The following is a 20,870-nucleotide window of genomic DNA, read 5'->3' as shown; positions in this document are numbered from 1 at the left end:
GTTTTCCATCTATTATCCTTTGAAGGGCTGGATTTGTGGAAAGATATTGTGTAAATTTTGTTTTGTCACGGGATATCTTGTTTTCTCCATCTATGGTTTTGCTGGGTATAGTAGCCAGGGCTGGCATTTGTGTTCTTGTAGAGTTTGTATGACATCTGCTTAGGATCTTCTAGCTTTCATAGTCTCTGGTGAGAAGTCTGATGTAATTCTCATAGGCCTGCCTTTATATGTTACTTGACTTTTTCCCTTATTGTTTTAAAAATTCTTTCTTTGTTTCATGCATTTGGTGTTTTTATTATTATGTGATGGGAGGAATTTCATTTCTGGTCTAGTTTATTTGGATTTCTATAGACTTCTTGTATGTTCATGGGCATCTCTTTCTTTAGCTTAGGGAAGTTTTCTTATATAATTTTGTTGAAGATTTTCACTGACCCATTACTTTGGGAGTCTTCACTCTCTTCTATACCTATTATCTTTAGGTTTGGTCTTCTCATTGCATCCTGGATTTCCTGGATGTTTTGGGTTAGGAGCTTTTTGCTTTTTGCATTTTCTTTGACTGTTGTGTCAATGTTTTCTATGGTGTCTTCTGCCCCTGAGATTCTCTCTTCTATCTCTTGTATTCTGTTGGTGATGCTTTGCATCTACGACTCCTCATTCCTTTCCTAGGTTTTCTTTCTCCAGGGTTGTCTCTCTTTTTGATTTCTTTATTGTTTCTACTTCAATTTTTAGATTCTGAATAGTTTTGCTCATTTTCTTCACCTGTTTCATTGTGTTTTCCTGTAGTTCTTTAAGGGATTTTTGTTTTTCCTCTTGAAGGGCTTCTAGCTGTTTACCTGTGTTCTCCTGTATTTCTTTGAGGGTGCTATTCATGTCTTTCTTAAAGTCCTGTATCATCATCATGAGAACTGATTTTATATCTGAATCTTGCTTTTCCGTTGTGATGGCATGTCCAGGACTTGCAATGGTGGGAATATTGGATTTTGATGATGCCAAGTAACCTTGGTTTGTGTTGTTTATATTCTTACGCTTGCCCTGCATCATCTGGTTATTTCTACTACTACCTGCCCTTGCTAAATCTGCCTGGAGCCTATCCTTCCTGTGATCCTGATTGTGTCAGAACTCCTCAGAGTCAAGCTGTCTCTGTGATCCTGTGATTCTGGAATCCTGTGACCCTGGGCTTGTTGGAGCATCCGGAAGTGGAGCTTCCTCTGAGTGTTCTGGGAATGACTGCAGAGTTAGTGCCCAAGGTCTCTCTCTGCTCAGGGTACCGGCCTAGAGAGACCAGAAGGAACCCGAGCCACTGGGCTGGCAGAGTTCTGTGTGCCTGAGTCCTGCTGGTCCCAGTTACTCCTGGTGCTGGGACAGGTGTTGTATCCTCCTCACCTCTGAACCTTGGCTTGTTAGAGTGCCTGGAGGTGGAGCTTCCTCTGGGTGTTGTGGGACTGGCTGGGGAGCTTGAGCCCAAGGTTGCTCAGGGCACCAGCTCAGAGAGACCAGAAGAAACCTGAGCCACTGGGCTGATGGAGTTCCTGTGTGCCTGGTCCCGCTGGTTGCAGTTACTCCCGGTGTTGGGACAGGTCTTATGTCCTCCTCACCTCTGATCCTGGGCGTGTTTTCTTTATCCAATTTTTTGGGCAAATCTCTTCACATTTTTAGATAAAGTGTCTACATTTAGTGATTTTGTTTGTTTGTTTTTTTGTTTTTGTTTTATGAGACAGGGTTTCTCTGTGTAGCCCTGGCTGTCCTGGATCTCACTCTGTAGACCAGGCTGGACTCAAACTTAGAAATCCACCTGCCTCTGCCTCCCAAGTGCTGGGATTAAAGGCATGCACCACCACTGCCCGGCTTCTGATTTTTCCTTTTAATCATTATTCAGAAGTTCTTTTGGTTGATAAGTGAGCTATGATTATTCTCTCTCTCCTCTGTTTTGCAGGTCACCCTTCTTGCCCTACAAGATTAATTCCAGGAAATAGAATAAGTAGTTTATTTTTCATAGTCACATCTTAATGTTGACCTGTAACATTCAGATCATTCACTTGGTATTCTATAGTCATATGAGCTCATATGACTGTATGAGATCATAGTAGATCACCCAAGTAACTTTTTGATTTTTTTGCTATTTCCTGAACTTTAAAAGAGAATGTTTTCTGGAAATAGCCAAAAGTTGTTTGGTGGGTTTTTGTTTGTTTTGTTTATATTTATTTATTTTTTATGTATGTGAATGTTTGCCTGAATGTATGTATGTGGGTCATGTGCATGCCTTGCATAGGCAGAGAGTAGAAGAGGGCACTAGTCCCTCTAGAACTGGAGTTACAGATGGTTTTAAGCTACCAGGTGGATAATAGGGATCAAATCTGGTCCTCTGTAAAACCAGAGTGTTCTTTTTAAATTAGTTTTTTAGGGATTATAATATAATCGCATCATTTCTTCCTTCCCTCAAAATCTTCCATTGTACACACACACACACACACACACACACACACACACACACACACACAGGAGCACACACAGACATTTTGTTCTCTTTCAAATTCATGGTCTCTTTCTTTAATTGTTGTTACACACTATCAAGATACAAAGTTATTCTACCAATTAAGTATGTTACAGCAGCTGTTCTTTCTTGGTTTTCTCTTGAGGTAAGTCAAGGTTGGGGAGCGTCTGCAGGGGAGGCGGCAAGACTTTGTCTTGTGAGATATTTAGGGTTGTCTTTTCTATAATAAAACTTCTATCTGTCTTAAGTCTAAGTTACTTTGCAGTGGTAGCTGACTTACCTGAGTTCTTCTCTGAGGTCAGAAACTGCAGTCTCCTGCATTTAGCACCTCAAAATAAAACAGCTGAGATTAAATGAAAAGATTTATTGCTAGTACCCCTTTCTCTGGTGAATCAGAAGCCTCTCTAGCTCATCTGGTTAACTCTTTGTGAACCAGAGAGGAAGGGAAGGAAAAGAATTAAGATGCTTTATACAGTCAAATATACACAGACATATACATTCAAATATTCACAAACACACACTCTGGCCAGGCCTGACTGTCTGTCACAATCAACTCAACAAATATTCATGAATGCTTACGCATATACACATATACCTACACACAAACATACAGACAAACAGATATACATTTGGATGGATAGATGAATGAATGAGTGGATGGGTGGATGGATGGATGGATGGATGGGGCAGAATTCACCAAGCCAAACCATTCATTCAACAACTTTATTTCTTTTCTCTGGTCTTTCATACTTTCTTAGACAAAAAGTTCTTTAGAAAATTACCTCGGAGATGAAATGTTACATAGAATGGGAGTTACAGAAGGATGTAGATATTAACTTCAAAGCAGTGTTTCATTATAATATACTCATTAAAAATTCAAAACAACAGTTTTTACATGTCCTTGTCTTATCATAGTGCATACCTGTGACTTTATCCTTAGACCTAAACATTTTTCCTTGAATACAAATTGTCCTATGTCTATTTCTTTTTTAGTGTAATTATGAAATCTCATTGTATTTCTTATTATACAGCTTTTACTTACTATTATGAGAAGCGGGCCCATTCTACTCTTGAATCTAACTTTATTGCATCTTTCTAGCAAATAAAATCATCTCTAAAAACGTTTTTCCTAAAATTATTTGAATCAAATCAGGAATTCTATAGAATTATTATCTATTTGTCTATATAGCATCACCTCAAAAATCTGCTCAAAAGGGTGGGTCAAGGCCTAGTGATTGTTGCATATTTAATAATAGGAAAATCATATTAATAGCAGGAATCTTTTCTCAAATGAAATCACCCCATACTTGCATAGAAAAGCAAATCTGTCATAGATTTTATTCCATGGCAGAACCATCTCAGGGAAGATTACCAGCTAGTTTTTAACCTCTCCTAGATGGCTCTTGGCACAGACTGCTCTGTCTTCCTTGAACCTGGTGCTGCTCTTACTCTTGGCTCCTTCAAGTCCATCCAGGATGCTGCATTGTGCTCTCTCTAGTTGGATTTCCTGCTTCTCACCTTCTCTTTAGTAGCTCATTTTATCTGTGAGGAGCACAACATCCACCAGCTTTCTCAGAAGCCTTGCAACACAGGCAATCATTATAATAGCATATCTATTTAAAACTACCTTTATCTACTCACAATTAAAAATTGTTGACTGGAATTGGATTAGCTTCAGAATTCTGGTATTATTGCTTTAAGATCTCCCTAGGGCCTAGTGTTGCTAATAGGGAACAGTCTAAAGCTGTTCTAACCCAGACCTTCGCATGTTAAACCTTCTTTTCTTCTCTCAGGAAACTTGTAGGATAACTTTGTTGCTGCTTAATGTTTTGAGAATCTTTGATATGCCTTGTGTGGCTAAGATCTTCTGTACAGCTGGGCTCTCCAGTCCTTTAGGGAGGGATGAATTAGTTTGAATTACTGTGGTGACTGAATGCTAGACTTTCTTAACTAGTTCCCACAGTTGTCTTTTCAATACTATTTTGTTTTTCATATTTACTCTAGTCTGGGTAATTTTGGAAGCTTTTATCACACTTTTAATTTCTATCATAGTGGTTTCTGCATTCGTTCTAGAATGTTTTTTATTTTATTTTCTGAATTTTTTTTATCTTTTGTCTTTATTTTGGCATTTTTTCTTTGTTTGTTTAAAGGACACAGTATCTTTTAAAATTTTTATCTATTCTTCTCTCACATATTAATCTGGACCATAGCCTCCCCTCTCTCCACCCCTCCCCACCCCACTTTCTCTCTCCTGCAGATTCAAAGCTACTTTGTTTCTCTTCAGGAAAGAGCAGGCCTCCAGGGATATCAACTGAACACAGCATTACATGATGCAATAAAGCTAGGTATAATACCTCATATCAAACCTGGAAGATGCAGCCCAATACGAGGGAAAAGGTCCCAAGAACAGGCCAAAGAGTCAGAGACACTCCCACCATGAGGAGTCCTGCAAAGATGCCAATCTAAACAACCATAACATATGTGCAGAGGACCTAGTGCAGACCCATGCAGGGTCTGTGATTGCCACTTCAGTCTCAGTGAGCTCCTATGAGTCTTGTTTAGGTGATTCTGTGGGCTGAGTTCTCCTGAAGTGCAAAGTATCTTATCTAAGTTTATGGATGATGATTGCACTTCAAAAAACATTTTCTTTGACTTCCTGGATGGTCTACATTTCCTTTAAGTTGCTGTTTATTTATTTATTCATTTTTAACAGCCCACTTATTTTTGTCTTAATTTTTCAAGACAGAGGCTTTGGTATGTGTGATGGTCCTTTGGTATTTGTGTTAAATAGTTACTGCTGTTGTAAAGATCTGATAAAAAAAAATCTGAAAGTTAAGGTTTGGAGTGTGGAAGAGATCTGTTTGGGTATCCCCTGCCATCAATAGCCCTCTCTCTTTCTCCCTCTCCCTGCCCTCCCCCTCTCCCTCCCCTTCCCTTTTCCCCCTCCCTCTCTCAATCTCTCTCACTCTCTAATGTGCTATGCAGGTGTGTTGTTGAGTATCATTTCTCAGACATCACCTACTTTTTTTTTTTAGATGGGGTTTCTAATTAGCCCCATCTAATTGTTAGTTAGTGAGCTCCAGGGTTTATCCTCTCTTTGCCTCCTCAGTCCTGAAATTCTGAATGTGCACCACCACGCTTAGTTTTTGGCAGTTGTGTTTTATTTGCTTGTTTGTTTTGTTTTTGTTCTAATATGAGTCCTGGGCCCAGAACACAAGTCATTGTACTTGTGTTTCAAGTACTTCACTAACCAAACCATTTAGTTTCTGTCTTCTTGTGCCTGTTCCAGAGGCCTCAGAAAATTCTCCGTGCATTCTGGAGTATTTCATCCTCCTGCAGGCAGAAACTAGTAGAGAGGGAGGCTGGGAAGGCCTTGGTTCAGCTGGTTTCAGAGCAGGAACACTTCCTAAACATGGACAGGAATGTGGCTGTTCAGAGACATTTGCTTGACAGTCTTCAGTACCCTTGGTCACTGTGCTGCAGCTGGCAGAATCTGCCACCCAGGAGTGGCACGATGAAGGAGGTGGTGAAGATTAGCTGTTTCGAAGCTGGCTTTCAGCCAGTCCTTTCATTTCTAACTTAAGCTTTATCACCATTTTCTAGAGCTTTCCTCCTGACAGGAACTTTCACGTGTGGAAAAATTATATCAAAATTTTGTTTAACTTTTCCCATTGCCTAGGATGGTGACCTCCTGACCCTCTTCTTCTATTACATTTAGAATGGAGCATGGTTCTTTCTAGTCTTGTGTCACCAAGTATCAGCCCTCAAGTTTTCCTCACAGTCCTTTCCAGAGCTGGAGACCCCTTACACAGGAGGGAGTCTTACTTCTCTGCTCTTCATGGTTCTTCAAGCTAAAGCTTCTATGTGGCCAGTTGGGAGGACTTCTTTGGTATCTGAACATTTGAGCACAGACTTATGAATTTGGTTCCTTGTTTCTTTAGGAACTTCTCTTATTTTATTGTAAGCTCAGTTTTGCCAAAAGGGACACACACATATATGTACATATGTATATATATTCATAGCGGAACATTTTAGGATATCTTATCCACCTACATTGCATACTAGAACTCTCCTAATTTACCTCTCAGTCAGCACTTCAGGCATCCTGTAATGAATGCCCAGATCCAATTTATTCCTAAAAATGTTTTGGTTTTGTAATTTCAGATTAGCTTGAGTATAAATTATTTCAAATAAAAAATGCATTTTAAATGTCTCAACCAATTTCCCCACATATAATTTATTCAGTAATGTTTACAATAATCCATGGAGATTTAGGAAACTTAAAAAAAATATTTGAAACCCCACTACATGTAAGAACTCATTAGTGAATAGTTGTGATTGCTACATGGGACCATCTTGTTCAATGTTTGAGGTAAGTCAGGCCATCCTCTCTCTCTTTTTCGCTCTCTCTCTTCCTCTCTCTCTGTTTATTCACCTCTCTCAAAATGCCCTTCTACTTTCACATTCCTTTGTCATGTTTTTAGGAGCTTTGCTGGACCACTTTGGTTCATATACTTTTTTATACAGGCTTTTCTATTTCTGAGAAGACATTTTTTTCCTAAGCATTATGAAGATGTCAGCTGTAATATAAATTTAAACAATAGAATGAATAATGCAAGCAAGAAAGAATCTGTGTTATAGTTGGAAAAACTGAAGATCAACTGCAGATCTCCCACTTGCCCAGACTTGTATCCACATCCTAAGTTTCACGGCTCCAGCAAGAAGATGTCTTACAGCAGGATTTAAGTGAGGAGTAACACATACAGGGAAATGCATGCAAGCCATTACAGGAAAAATTGGCATGTGATACTTTATTAATAAAGGCATTCTGTATATGTCTGTAGATCCACTGACTTTTCTAAATAAGAAGTGAAAGAGGTTTTTGTTTTGTTTTGTTTTCTTCTTATTAAGAAAAGGTATATGAACAAAGTACCAAGAGGGCAAATAATTATTTTTATTTAACTTCGCATATTTTGCATTCAGTTTGCCAATTAGACAACAAATCCCTCTATGGAAATGACCTCATTTTACAATTCTCCTAATAAACGATACTAGCTGCCTACATGGTGCCCAGCCGCAGGGTGCAGAGCTCAGTGTAAGGAAGTCCTGGTATGGAGGCTAGTTTTTGCTGCATGAAATTTGTTCCTTTCCAGTTTCCATGTTTGGGTGCCCCATTCTACAACTGCATAAATGGGTTAGCTCTCCACAGTATTCTACTTTTCCAAACTAAAGTAACTTTTCCAGACCACAGCCAACAAGACAAAAATGACATTCTGATTATTTATGCTGATACCTCCATGTAATTCTTAAAAATATAAGCATAAATTACTAGGTCCTTATGACTCACATTGCTATATGAAGAAATACAGACACAGGAAGGGAAATCAATAATCTTTCTTTTAATGAAACTTGAGCCTTCATTCTTAATCACTTCTTCATCTATCTTTACATTTTTCCTTTACAAAAACAATCTTTTGCTTTATTAGGTGGCATTTTCAATGCCACAAAGTCCTAGATATTCATAGTTCCAGAAAATCAGTTTCTTCTCTTCTTTCCTAAAACCACCTAAGGACAAAGGCCTTCAGGCTTCTCTTACACTTAGTAGAGAAGGTCATTCAGTGTCACACCTGGCTTCTCTAACTTAGTAGGGAAGACCATTCAATCTCACATCTGGTTTCTCTGAATAGACTCTGACAATATTTTAACTGGCTACCTAGATGTCTAGAGGAAATCTGGCTTTAAGCTTCCAAAAGTGACCTTCCTCTGATTTTCTTTTAGAGTTAAAAGAGGAAGGTACAGGAAGACAATGACAAACAACAAACAAGGACTTAAAAATACTCATGAGGAAAAAGAGCTCTCACTGCAGTTGAGAGCTCGTTCTAGTTAGCCACCCTCGGTGGCTTCTACACCAGTATCCTGGTAGAAATTCATTTTAAACTCATATATGTAATTGAATTTTCTGTTTTCTTTATTAGTATGTATTAATTGCACATTTATTTGGTTTTTATCATAACATTAGTTATCATTTTATTATAACATGTTCATACATGTATACAATGTATTTTGATCATATTCATCTCATTACCTTCTTTGTCCCATCCTTACTCTTGCTGACCTCCCTCTTCTAAACTACTTCCTCTTCTACCTTCATGACTGTTAAATTTAACTTAATTTATTTTTCCATTGACTTTCATTAGGATTCCTTATAAAATAAGTAAGAGGTTGTTTACAGGAATATGAGCAACTTACCAGTGGCTACACAACTGAAGTAAATGTTTCTCTTAACTTAAAATTTTCTATTAGTCATAGTTAAAAAAAAGCAAAGAGAACCAGGCAAATTAGTTTAAGCATATATTTTATATAACCCAATGAACTCAAATATTTCTTCTAATGTGTGATGAATATAAAAATATTTAAGTATTTTAGATTTTCTCTTTCATGCTATGTATACTTCATATACTTTTAACCAGATATGATATATATTCTTTTTAAAATTACATATGTGTGTGTTCCTATGTGTATGTTTGTGTGTACACAAAGGCCAGACAAGTATATCAGATGCCTCCTGGCTAGGGTTACAGGCATTTGTTCTGTAGGTGCTGGGATCTGAACTTGGGTACTCGTGATTATGCAACAAGCATTCTTAACCCGAAACCACTTCTCCAGTGCAGATATTAAATTCTAAATGGGAAATGGCTGGGTTCAAGCATTTGATTTTATAAATTTATAGTGAGAAAAATCATACACACACATATGCACAGGCACACACACACACACACACACACACACACACACACACACAATCTCCCAAACATACTTATAAACTCTCTGTTAAATGAAATTATTCTTTAATATTTCCACCCAGATCTAGTTTGTCTTCTTCTACAATTCATGGTTTTTGAAAGACTGGATCTCAGATAGACCAGACTGACTTCAAGCTTATTATGTAGCAGAGTATAGCCTTGAACTCCTAGTCTTTCTCCCTCAACCTCTTGAAAGCTGGGATTGTAAGCATGTGCCATCACATCTGGCTCTGTCATTTTATTAGTAACCACTTTGAGAAAGAAAAAGCTATTAGTTTCAAAAGTATGTCTGACCAAGTTAAGTAAATTAATTAAGTCTTATATGAAGTAAGCATTAAACTTAAAACTTGGGTTGATTGATTGATTGATTGATTGATTGTAGGAAATCCACTTGTTCTCACTTGGCAATCTCTTCACATTTTTCCATAGTTATGTTTTAATGTAATTTATATAATGCTATCAACTACAATTATAATTGTGTATGTAAACAAAAATTAAAAATGGCAAAGTGATTTATGAATTATATTATGAAAAGTCTTCATCTCAACTAAAAATATCAAGTTTAATTAGCTATATTGAAGGTAAGCTTTCCGTTTCATAAGTTTTTAAATTTGGCTCTTTTGAGCATATTACAAATGAAATTATAAATAAAAACATAAATCATACTGCCTTTTTGGTTTTTACCTTATTTTGAAATATTCAACAAACTTTTCTTTATAAGAAAATCTTGTATTTAAGTAAACAGGCAGTAAATCCTTATAAAGCTCTTTCATGACTCAATACAAGAACATTGGCAAAGAAGTCAAGAAGCTATTAAGTTCATTGTCTTCTACTTCTTTCAAATGACTCATTGCTTTTGCATGTATGCAACAAAGAATTTAACAACAGTATCCAGGGCATACTTCATGGAGTGCTTTAATAAAGAGCATAAATATTTTAAGATGTATCATAGAGTGAAACAAAGAAGTAAAGGAAACACTAGTTTGCCTTTGAAAATTCCAATAAATCTGATTTTGACTAACCTTACCTGGGAAAGTATTTGTTTAATGTTTAGTTTCTCTCTGAACTACTTCTTTGAAAGATGTAGAATATTTAAAATAATTGTGGAATGAGTTTGATAGTGAATAAGCAACATTTTTTTTTTCGTAAATTAAACATTCTTTGAATTGAAACATATCTAAAGTACTTACAGGACAGTGTATTTTATATCTTCTGACTTATCTAAATTTAAAACAAAAACACACACACACACACACAAACCCCAGAAAACCAAAGCCCACATGGGGGAAAAAAGAAAAGAAAGTTGGAGTTTTTCAGAATTTGAACCAACAAATCTTTTTTAATTAATTAATTAATTAATTAATTTTTACACTCCATATTTTATTCCCCCCCACGGCCCCACGTCCATCCCCTGACTGTTCCACATTCCATACCTCCTGCCCATTCCCTTTTCTCCACATGTGTGTCTCCAAACCCCATTCCTTTAAACTCCCTGGGACCTCCAGTCACTTGAGGGTTAGGTGTATCATCTCTGAATAAACACAGACCTGGCAGTCCTCTACTATACGTGTGTTGGGGGCCTCATATCAGCTGATGTATGCTGCCTGTTTGGTGGTCCAGTGTTTGAGAGATCTCGGGGGTCTAAATTAATTGAGACTGCTGGTCCTCCTACAGGATTGCTTTTCTCAGCTTCTTTCAGCCTTCTCTAATTCAACAACAGGGGTCAGCTGCTTCTGTCCATTGGTTGGGTGTAAATATCTGCATCTGACTCTTTCAGCTGCTTGTTGGGTCTTCCAGAGTGCGGTCATGCTAGGTCCCTTTTTGTGAGCATTCAATAGCCTCAGTAATAGTGTCAGGCCTTGGGACCTCCCCTTGAGCTGGATCCCACTTTGGGCCTGTTGCTGGACCTTCTTTTCTTCAGGCTTCTCTCCATTTCCATCCCTGTAATTCTTTCAAATAGGAACAATTATGGGGTCAGAGTTGTGACTGTGAAATGCCCCCCTCTCCCTCATTTGATGCCCTGTCTTCCTGTTGAAGGTGGGCTCTATAAGTTCCCTCCCTCTACTGTTGGGCATTTCATCTAAGGTCCTTCTTTTTGAGTCCTGAGAGTGTCTCACCTCCTAGGTCTCTGGTGCATTCTGGAGGATTCCCCCAACCTCCTATCTCCCATTGCCTGTTTCCATTCTTTCTGCTGGCCCTCAGGGCTTCAGTCCTTTTTCCTCACCCAATACCAGATCAGGTTCTCCTCTTCACCCCCAATCCCTCTACTTTCCCTCCCAGGCCCCTCCCTCCCTTCCCACTTGTGATTGCTTTCTTTTCCCTCCCAAGTGGGACTGAGGCATCCTTACTTGGGCACTTCAGCTTGTTGACCTTTTTGAATTCTGTACTTTTTTTCTTTTTTGGCTAACATCTATTTATTAGTGAGTACATACCATGCATGTCCTTTTGGGTCTGAGTTGCCTCACTCAGGATGATACTTTCTAGTTCATCTATTTGCTTGCAAAACTCAGGATATCCTCATTCTTAATAGCTGAGTAGTATTCCATTGTGTAAATGAACCACATTTTCTGTATCCACTCTTCTGTCATGGGCCATCTGGGTTGTTTCCAGCTTCTGGCTATCACAAATAAGGCTGCTATGAACATAGCGGAACACATGCTCCTGTGGCATGGTGGGGCATCTTAAGCGTATATTCCCAAGAGTGGTATAGCTGGGTCTTCAGGTTGATCTATTTCTAATTTTCTGAGAAACTTCTAGATTGATTTCCAGAATGGTTGTACCAGTTTGCAATCCCACCAGCAATGGAGGAGTGTTCCTCTTTCTCCATATCCTCTCCAACATGTGTTGTCACCTGTGGTTTTGATCTTAGCCATTCTGATTGGTATAAGGTGGAATCTCAGGGTTATTTTGATTTGCATTTCTCTGATCACTAAGAACTTTGAATATTTCTTTAGGTGCTTCTCAGCTGTTCAAGATTCCTCAGTTGTAAAATCTTGGTTTAGTTCTATACCCCATTTTTTGGATTGGGTCATTTATTTTTTTGGTGATTATCTCCTTGAGTTCTTTATATATTTTGGATATTAGCCTTCTTTCGGATGTGGGCTTAGTGAAGATTTTTTCCCAATATGTAGGTTGCTGATTTGTCTTATTGACTATGCCCTTGGTCTTACAGAAGCTTTCCACTTTCATGAGGTCCCATTTATCAATTCTTGGTCTTAGAGCATGAGCCATTGGAGTTCTGTTTAAGGAATTTCTCCCTTTGCCAATGAGTTCTAGGCTCTTTCCCACTTTCTCTTCTATTAGATTCAATGTATCTGATTTATGTTGAAGTCCTTGATCCACTTGGACTTGAGCTTTGTGCAAGGTGACAAATATAGGTCTAATTTCATTTTTCTACATATAGACAGCCAGTTAGAACAGCACCATTTACTGAAGATGCTTTCTTTTTTCCATTGTATATTTTTGGCTTCTTTGTCAAAGATCAAGTGTCCGTAAGTGTATGGTTTTATTTCTGGGTCTTAAGTTCTCTTTCATTGATCTTCCTGCCTGTCTCTGTACAAATACCATGCAGTTTTTTTTTTTATCAATGTTGCTCTGTAATACAGCTTGAGGTTAGGGATAGTGATTCTCCCAGCCGTTCTTTTATTGTTAAGAATTGTTTTTACTATTCTGGTGTTTTGTCTTTCCAGATGAATTTGAGAATTGCTCTTTCCATGTCTTTGAAGAATTGTGTTGGGATTTGATGGGGATTGCATTGAATCTATAGATTGCCTTTGGTAGGATGGCCATTTTTACAGATCTTACACTCTTTTTTTCTTGAGTAGGGATGTACAGATGTGTGTGGGCTGCACACATGTACCTGCACGTATGTGCACATGAATGTAGAAGCTAGAGGACTTCAGAAGTCAATTCCTGCTAGCTACTTTTAAAAATTTCCTTTAGCATCTTTCCATCTAAGAATGTGTATGCATCTTATATGCATATGTGGGAAGCAAAGCCCTTTAACATCTGAAGAATGACACAAGCTTGATTCTTGTTAAAATTTTTATTTTTTTTTAAATTAACAAAAATGTTCTTGGGAATGGAGAGACAGTTCATTGGTTAAAAGCACTTATAGCTTTTGTGGAGGACCCAATTTAGTTCTCAGAATCTACATGGTGGTACACAACCATTTGTAACTACAGTTCCAGGGGCTCTTATGTTTTCTTCTGACTTCTTTGGGCACTAGACATGAACACAGTACACATGCATGAATCAGGCTAAACATACATATAAAATACCTTAAAAATTAAGTTTTTACATTTTTCTTTAAATATTTATTTTTAATAAATAATTTACTCATTTCTTCCTTGAATGCTGAGAGGAGTTTATCAAATGTACTGTGCCTTTCCTGAAAGACCCTCTTAATGGAATATCCATTATTATTGCTGAATGAAATACACACAACAATTATCTGTCTCATTTTATTCTATTTCCAGCAAATTACAGCAGCCATTCATTATGGAATTTGCAGCATATCGCTGATCTTTCTTCCTTTTTTCTTTCTTTCATTCTTCTGTAAACATGGAATGTGCACATGTGGAGAAGAGAAGAAACTTGGCTGCCATTTCACAGATGCCACCCTTCTTGTTTAGTGAGACAGGGTCTCATCACCCTGGGTCTCTCCAGGGACAGTAGGAACTAATCAGGGACCCAGAGACCTACCTGTCTCTACTACCCCAGAGCTAAAATTACAAGTGTTAGTATTCTACTGTTTTCCTTTATTTGTTTTTAATTTGGGTTTGAGGGGGCTTAAATTCAGATCTCCATGCCTGTAAGCATAGACAAGCATTGTTACTAAACAAGTTATCACGGCATTATTAGCTATAGCTGTACAATTCTGCATCAGCCATGTACTTTGGCTTCAAACTTAAAACCATCCATATTTACTTTTAAGCTTAAAAATAGTTAAGTTGTGATTAAAATAATGTTTTTCATTCTTATTATTACCAGTAATAGATTACTATAGTAATTACTATAGTTACTGTAGCTTATAATAGCTGATAAAATATTATGGATAAAATATGATATACAGTAAGAAAAATCATCAAATAATTAAAATCTGTCAGTATGTAGATACGAACTATATCAGTGATGTATGTGTAACACTAAAAATAGTGTGCTCCCGTCCCCTGCCACGCACACACACACACACACACACACACACATACACACACACACACACACACACACACACACACACACACACACACACCCTGAATACATGGCAAACAAATGTTAAGCAATATACATGTCCTACCAAAACATTTTGTACTGCTTCAGTGTTTACTACCTTTTTTTGTTATTGTCCCTGAGACAAGTGCTCACTATACATTCTTGGATTGGTCTTCACCTCATCACTGTCCTCCTTCAGCATTCCAAGTGCTGGAATTGCACTATGTACCATCACTCTCAGTTATTGCTTCATTTTTTAAAGTTAAAAGCAGAAACACGGCACTAGAACAGTTCTAACCATATTTCAAGTGCCTCAAAACAGAGTGTAGCTGGTAGCACCATATTATAATATGCAGCAGCATCTGATGGTGTGTGTGTTAGTTAGACCCAATCATCTTCCAGTTCCCTCCAAAACCCTGGATTAAAAAGCATTCAGTTCCTTAAATAAATCTTTTTCTCTTTAAAAGCATTATTGATATAATTTACAACATTTCTTTTCCCTTTCCTCTATCCAAACATTCCCACACACCCTTCCCTGATCTCCTTCAAATTCATGGCCTCTTTTTCTTTTTAACTAATTGTTAAATATATATATATATATATATACACATATATATGTATATGTATAAGTATATACTATGTATATATATAGTTATATAGTTATATATATATAGTTATATATATATTCCTAAATATAACCTACTTGATCCATATCAACTATATATATATATATATATATATATATATATATATATATATATTCCTAAATATAACCTATTTGATCCATATAATGTTACTCTATGTATGTTTTCAGGGATGACCATTTGGCACTGTTCAACCAATTGATGTTCTCTTCCCCGGGGGAAACTCCTTTCCCATTCTGAGCTTTTCTCAGTTGCATATAGTTCTTTGTGTAGAGCTGAGGCCTACACATCTAATTTTCTCCATCTAATTTTAAATGAATACTTTTAAACATACATGAACAGATGTTTTGAAAATATGGCTAACCTATAATTGATGGTGACTCTTCTAAATCTTCTAAATAAGGTTGCAATAAGGTGAAATGTAAACTAAACATTAAAATATCTTTTAGAAATTTGTCTTCCATACACTTCATACTTTTGTTTATTACATAGTATATTAAGTAAGAGTTCCATGTAAATCATTAATTAAGCACAGCACCTGGAATCTGATAAGCCGCAAGCCTGCTTGTTTTTTCTTTGTCATCTGATTATGATTGATTTTAAGCCAAAAAGAGGGTGGTGCTGTTGTTTTGAACTGCTGCTGCTCAAGATGATGCAGGGCTAAGGGTGAACAATGACTGAGGGTTGAGGCTAGACTTTCAAGATAGCAGAGGTCCTATGTCTGTCTCTTTCCAGAGCCATGATTATATCCTGTGACTGTCTAGGTGGAGAGTGCTCAAATATCAAGTCATCTTTACCCATTGATTTGTCTTGTTATTACTGCTGTCTCTGGAACCACATGTTCAGGGAATGCTGGATATCATGGAGGGCCTCACTCAGTGGGCTGAAGAGGAACTCTAATGTAGTAGTTAATTTGAAAGATAGGGAAATTCCCTTTCCTTAGGCAATTCTTTATATTTCTTGATCAGAGACAGGGGCTGTGTGTCCTCACTTCTTTGATGCTGTGTTTACCAAGCTTTGAGCCACTTCCACAGTCACAGATGCTCTACCTTGTACAGGTGCAGCTGCTAAAGATTACTATATAGCCAGGTGTGGACTCCCTCCCCAAAGCCCGGACAGTAAACAACAACCACTTTGGCCCCAACACAGCGGCTGCCCGGCTGTTGAGTGAAACCTGGTTCTTGTTACATTTAGAAGCTCTACCCCCACAGAGTAACAAGGAAGTCACTGATTAGACTGTTACACTGACGTATTTTGGGGGAAGGGTTTTTGTCCCAAGTATTTTACCTGTTGGAGGAACAAAGGGGATGCATTAAATTCAAGATGACTGAGTGACCAGAGCTTGTGTTGTCTAATATTTATTTTCCCACGTGGGTAAGGTACAGTATGGCTAGCCTATCTCTTCTTATCTCTTTCAACCTCTTCCTATCTATTTCTTACTCCTATTACCAGAAGAACCCTTTCTTTTATTTACGTTGGCGCAGGCGGCCAACAGCCAGGTATAGAGGTTCTTAAGAGACAGAGGGAGAAAGACCACAAGCTAGAGGGCAGCTGGGGTTACATAATGACTTTGTCTCAAAACATAACAAAATGGCCACAAAAGATTGTCATGATCTAGATAACTATAATTTGAGTAAAGAAATTTCTATGGAAAGAAAGATAAATAGGTTTTCCTTTTCAAAATTTGCTTTCATCCTTGCCTTATTGTATATAAGTCTACTGTTCAACTCTAGTATGTGACTATTAACCATGCCAAGATCTTTCTATGATAAGTAAGAAAAGGGGAGCTAAAAGAATAAAAACCAATGTTTACTGGGAGCTTACTACCTCTGGGAATAAGAAGAATCTTCAAAGTATTAGTTGAGATGTTTTTTATCTATAATTTTGAGATGATGAATCTGAAGCAAAAATAAGACAAATAACTTGCTCAGGATATAAAATTAGTCAAAAGACATTGGTATTCAAACCAACTTCCAGGCTTTGAGGCTAAGCATCTTTCCCCTAACTTGACCCCATATAGATGTGTGTGGTATGTGTCTACATAAAACATGTCATTTTTTTCTCTCATGTAATTCTTTGGAACAGAGATCTTACTTATCTACATTGTAGTTGACTCATGTTTGTTTTTAAGACTGATTCACTTATGCTATTTATTGGTATTGATGAATTAAATGAAATAATGTTTTTTTTCATTTACAGTTTGAAGGTTGTCCTGCTTCCTGCTCTAGAAGGGCTTATGTAAAAATACAATGAGAGATGAGATAATTAGCTATGAAGTTCTTCAATTTACATGGGAGGGTGCAGCAAGAGAAAGCAATGAAGACTTAATGGAATGGGACAGATACATGGTAACAAACTGAATATATACTTTTTGGAAGTTCAGACAAAAGTGTAAGATGTTGGATTGTGTAGGTTTCATTTTCTGAAAACCAGAGGATAGAATTCCTCTGCTGACAGCTCAAACAGGAACTGATTACACGAGTTATAAAATGGAAATTGAACAACAATGTGGAAAATATCTCCCTCTGGCTTTATTAGACACAGAAGAATCATTGAGATACTGGGTTGTCATATTATTCTTAAATAAAAGCAGCTGCCCTTACATTTTGACCAGATAGTTGTTAAATCCTCTCCACAAGGCTGAACAGACGGAACATCACACTTCCTCCAAGGCCTGAAATTATATGATTGGAGCCCGGAGAATGAAAACTGGTAATTTATGTGCTTCAACTCTCTCAAATACCAGATGCTGAAAAATTCATTAGGCACATGTTTAGTATCAATAAATAATAAGTAAAGTCTCTCAAAGAAAAACAAAAAGAAAGAAAAGTCTCTACACAATACAGAATTTTTCTGAACTGTTTGTCCAAATGAGAGCTACATACTTTTAATACATGATGGGTAAAAATAAGCATGTCACTGATATTTTAAAACCTGGACTTATCATCTTGCCCAGACTGACTGACAACTTCCAACTTCCAATGAGATTTCAGCCTCTGTACAAGAGAGCCAGAGGAACAAAGAATAATGGATTGGGCTGTGCCTAAAAGTCAACAAAGGTAACATCACTGTTATCTCCATTCTGCAGGTTAGAAAACTGAGGCATAAGGAAATTAGATCCTAACTACTTTGAATAGCAAGTCTTCTCTTCCCTAAGAACAGTAATTGAAAAATTATTCAAGGCAATCCTTGGAAATCTGTAAAATTGCTGCAACCTACTGGATAAAACTACTCCTCAAATGCATGTGACCATCTAGGTATATCTTTCAAAGAGCTCTTTTAAATTGCTATTGCCTGTCATTTTTCAAAAAGAAAATTTGTTGGATACCAAAATAAGTAATGTTAAAAAAGGAACTTAAATAGCAGAATGATTCCATGTAGCTAGCTGAAGTTGGGTGTGGTGGTTCACATCTGTAACTCCAGCACTTGGGAGGCAAAGCCAAGAGTTTAAAGAGTGGGAGGCCAGCCTGGAATACATAGTAAGATACTGTCACAAAACCAGACCAAACAAAGAAGTTAAAAAGAAGTTTTTTTCTCTTTTTGCCCTGCTAGATACCTGAAGAGTGGAGCTGCTATCACAGGGCTATTTTCTCTTAGTTTCTAAAGGAGCAGAGGCAGTGCTCGGCTCAGTTAAATGATGTTGACTTAAGCAGGTATTCATGATGATTTTACATAGTAGAGGAAAACCTATTTTCTCTTTTATTTTTTTCAGTCAAGGCTATAGACTTTAGTTTATACATATTAAAACACACAACAACAACAACATCAACAACAATAATAGGTTGTCACGGTATTTAGTTTTAAACACGAAGTTTTTAAAATTTTATTTTAGATTATTTATTTATTTTTGTTTTTTCAAGACTGTTTTTTTCTGTGAAGTCCTGGCTGCCCTGGTACTCATTATGTAGACCAGTTTAATCTTAAACTTACAGAGACCCATCTCCCTCTGTTTCCTAAGTACTGAGATTAAAGGCATACACTACCACCACCTGGCTTCAAACATGAGTTTAAAAATTAATTTTATAAGTATATAACATGATTTTTACTGCCTTATAATCTGAATGCTATAAAGAATAGATATATTCATACACTGATAAGACTCAACTAAAAATAAATTCTTGTGGTGACCAAATATTTTGTTATTAGCACATATTAATTTTATCAGATAGCAAGATTTATTGTGACATTTCATTCATGCATATATCATATTTTGATCATTTTTCACACACACAACACCACTTAGCTCTTACCCTGCCTTCTCTCCTGATCTTTTCTATTAATCTCTATTTTGATATCATTCCTATCTCCAAGGAGTCTAAAGATGAGGGGAAAAAAAGTGACGCTTTACTTTCCGAGTCAAGGTAATTTGGATGATGATTTCTAGTTCTATTCATTTTCCTGCAAATGACCTAACTTTTATGAGATTTACTGTTAAATCATACTCTGATACACACACACACACACACACACACACACCACGTTTTATCTAGTCATTTATTGATAGGGATCTAGGCTAACTCTATATCTTGACTAGTATAACTAATTTACAATCCCACCTGCAGTTCCTCTTTCCCCCACATCCTCATCAGTATTTTTTTTTTTTTTCATTTTCTAAGAGACAGTCATTTTAACAGGTGAGTAGAAATTTCAATCTTGTTTGGATTTGTGTTTTCTAGTTCATTGTTCCTGATGAGATTACTTGTACCTGGTGTTTAATTTTTTTTTTTTTAGTTCTTTTTAGATTCTTTATTAGAGCTACATTCCATACAAAGCACTTTTGTGGATGTGTTTGCATGTATATATCTTTTGTATGTATATGCTCATGTGTGTTAGAAGCTAGAGGTGAACTTTTGGGGGCATTCCTAAAGAGCCATACATATTGTTTTCTGAGTCAGAGTTTTCACTGGGACCTAGGTCTTCAGCTTCTTTTGAACACCAGAGATCTTCCTGTCTCCACATCTCCAGTGCTAAGATTACAGGTGTGTACTACCACACTCAGCTTTTTTTTTTATAAGGATTCTAGGGATTGAACTCATCTTCATTCCTGCTTGGCATCACTTTATTGACTAATCCAACTTCCTAGCCACAAAGTACTTCTATTTTTGTTTTTTGTTTTTGTTTTTGTCTTTGTTTGTTTTTTGTTTATTTTGTTTTTTTCAAGACAGGGTTTCTCTGTGTAGCCATGGCTGTCCTGGAACTCACTCTATAGACCAGGCTGGCCTTGAACTCAGATCAATCTGCTTGCCTCTGCCTCCCAAGTGCTGGGATTAAAGGCATGTGTCATCACTGCCCAGCTCACAAAGTACTTCTTAATATTAACAATAGGACTAGGAAAGTCCTAGACAGAGGAGCTGTTGTGGTTTGGAAGTACTGGAGAAGCCAGTGATTACAGGAATTTTAAGTCATTCAGGCTGTTATCAACAACAGCAGGAAAGTTAAGAACCATGCATGTAGCTGAGTGGTGGTGAGACACATCTTTAATCCCAGCACTCAGAAGGCAGAGGCAGGCAGGTCTCTGAGTCTGAAGCCAGCCAGGTCTACAGAGTGAATTCCAGGACACAGAGAGCTCAGAGAAAGTTGGTCTCAAAAAAACAAAAGATGAGAGAAAAGAAGAAGAGGAGGAGGAGGAAGAAAAGAAGGAGGAGGAAGAGGAGAAGGAAGAGGAGGAGGAGGAGGAAGAGAAGGAGGAGGAAGAGGAAGAGGAGGAGGAAGAGGAAG

Source organism: Mastomys coucha, unplaced genomic scaffold (genome assembly GCF_008632895.1).
Source record: "Mastomys coucha isolate ucsf_1 unplaced genomic scaffold, UCSF_Mcou_1 pScaffold1, whole genome shotgun sequence".
Classification (NCBI taxonomy): Eukaryota; Metazoa; Chordata; class Mammalia; order Rodentia; family Muridae; genus Mastomys; species Mastomys coucha.
Note: the sequence above shows the minus strand (reverse complement) of the source record.